Source organism: Brassica oleracea, chromosome C9 (genome assembly GCF_000695525.1).
Source record: "Brassica oleracea var. oleracea cultivar TO1000 chromosome C9, BOL, whole genome shotgun sequence".
Classification (NCBI taxonomy): Eukaryota; Viridiplantae; Streptophyta; class Magnoliopsida; order Brassicales; family Brassicaceae; genus Brassica; species Brassica oleracea.
The window spans coordinates 22,191,195-22,194,129 of NC_027756.1; positions in this window are offsets into that span (position 1 = coordinate 22,191,195).

The window sequence follows — 2,935 nt, forward strand, 5'->3', positions numbered from 1 at the left end:
GACAGTAGACATGCAAGGAAGAGCATCACCAGGAGGGTGATGCAATTAAGACCAAGACCATTGCAAGCTGATCATGGAGAAGTGGGGCTGTAAGTAACAAGTCTGGAGAAGATGGAGGTGTTCCCACAAGAATGATCATAGAGCTTAGTATGCGCTCATCTTCAAGCTTGGACCTTCCCTATACTCGGTCTCAAGCTTGAGGGGGAGTGTTGGTGAGCTTGCATAATAAGAGAAGGAGAGCTGATAAGCTTAGCAAGTGAGGGACTCAAGTGGTGTGTGAAGAGCAGCCACTCCTCACCAAAGCAAAAGGAGCTAGGCATGTCTTACCTGATGGAGATGGCAAGAAGCCACGAGAGAAGGGAAGACTCAGGCCGGTCCAGTCACTCCTCACCAAAACAAAAGGGATGTTTTCCCGTACTCAATTTCAATTCATCATTTTCAATCATATCTAGTAATTTGTTAGGACTAATAGTTTTACTAGACGACAACATATCTAGTAATCTATAAGGAATACTAGTCTTACTAAGACGGTCTATAAGCATGAATTGATTGAGTTATGTTACTTGATAAGTACTGATACACTTGTGGAATAATGTATCAGGTACCTTACTTGGAGACTCATTGGAGAGGATCAGGCCGCTCCTAGCCTTTCAAGATGGCATGAAGTCCGGTGAAAGGGGGAGACACTAAACCGGTTCTATAAAAGAGTCCAAGAAGGTGTGGTGAAGTGTGCGCAAAACTTGAAGTGTTGCTGCACCTGTTTAGGCCGTGATCTAGAGCTTCTTGTGTCCAACCACACTGGTTCTAAGGCACAAGAGTTCACTGGCCAATCCCTAGGCCTTGTTGGCTCTACTCTTTTTCCCTCGTCAAGGTTTTGTCCCAAAGTGTTTTCCTTGGTGAAGTTTTTAATGAGGGAGTTCTTCAAGGTTCCAAACTTGACTTAGGATCGCCTAGAGTCAAGCTTGAGGGGGAGTGTTAACTTGAAGAAAGAAATGGAGCCAAAGGAGGAGTTGAGTTGAGTTTGGGTCTTGTGCAAGAATAGGGCAAGTCTTCCAGAGATTGTCTGATAGGCTTCAGGAGTGTTATACAAGGGCTTCAGAGGAGTCTAAGATACTATGAAGCTGGTGCAAAGATAGGGTCAAGTCCAGGAGGGACTTAGACACCATTTGGAGATAGTTGGGTGATGGTGCGAAAATAGGGCGAGGTACGTACAGGTGGTCCGTACCATCGACCGTACTTATTCCGGATCAACCCAAAGTGAAGAAGTGAAAAGATAGGGCGCCGGTTCAGAAAGAAGAGAGGCGACCTGAGGTGTAGCAGCTTGTGGACGTTTGTGGATAAGGCCAGGCTGTCATGAGCTGCAGGGAGCTGTAAAGTTAAAGGAGCATGGACCATGTATCTGGTCTGATACATGGGAAGGTTCATAGGAGCCTATAAGCAGCCAATCAGAAGCCAGCCCTTGCCTTGACCAGATTTGAATTAACCAATCAGACACCATCATCTATCATCCAATCACAAGACATCACACAGATTGCAAACTCACCCTCCATCCTAGCCATCCATTCATCTCAAATTATTTCTATCCATTAGATTAAGAGTTTATATAATTGCAAAGTGTAAAGCCTATATAAAGGTTATGTAGTGGCGATTTGTAACCCTAAGGGAGTAAGGGGGATTTCCCCTCTCCACTTCATGAATGATAAACTTGTTCTTGAATCTGAAACCCTAATCTCTAATCTCTTATTCTCCTAATCTCTCAGTCTCTTAATCTCTGTTCCTAAGTCTCTTATTCTCTCATAAACACTCTCATCAATCTCTCTATCTAAATCACTGTTGGGGTCAAAATCGGTCACGACGGAATCAATGTCTGAAAGTCCGTAAAAATCGGCATGAACGTTTTTACGAAAAATAAATCTTCGGAAAAGATTTATTCTTACGAAGACCCCTGCGGAAGAAATACGAGACATCAAAAAAAAGCGCGAAAAAGGTCGCACGGTCGCTACGTAGCGACCGCGCTCGAGCCAAGCTTGGTCGCCACGTAGCGACCGAGCACACGTCTCGCTCGGTCGCTATGTAGCGACCGAGCGTCTGTCCCGCTCAGTCGCTACGTAGCGCTCAAGCCAAGCTCGGTCGCTACGTAGCGCTCAAGCNNAGCTCGAGCCAAGCTCGGTCGCTACATAGCGACCGAGCGTCCGTCCCGCTCGGTCGCTACGTAGCGAACGAGCGTGCGTTCCGTTTGGTCGCTACGTAGCGACCGAGCTCTTCCGAAAAGTTGATACGCCACGAATACATGCATTCTCGTCTACCCTTCGATGCTGTCTCCCGAAGACCGTAGCGAACCCATTTCATGTTTTCTTTGAAGTCATCAATCGAACTTTACGATAAAAACCACAGAAAGTTCGTTTTTATCCAAAGAAGCCGTAATAAACGTTTTGAGTCAAACAACGGCCCAAAGAGACCTAAGACGTGACTCGAAACCCACTTACGATTTCTTAACCAAAAGCCCATAAACCGTAGGACGGTTTATGCTTGGGTGCAAGGAAAGATAAATGTCAAGTTTCCGCAGATAAATACGAAATTTTGAAGATAATTACGAAGATCGGGAAAAATAGAATATCTCCATTCTTAGGCTATGACGGCTTAAGGTCAGAAGGAGAAAAGCGTAAACCGACCTAGGAGCGAGTATATAAGGAGTCCTAGGCGAGAAGCATGGAGGACAACTTTTTAGACTCAGAACTCTCGGCACTTAAAAACTCTGAGGCATTATTCTCGACATGCTCTGTTTCCATGACTGGCACCCGATTACCAGACGAACGTGCACAAGCAGTTCGATCTCTTGGTTCACTCTTGAATTACGTTTGGCTTGATCCTCGAAAGGGGTACGTAGGCAGCCTTTCATAAGGTTCAGTCCGAAATCAATCAAAAACCTTTTCTG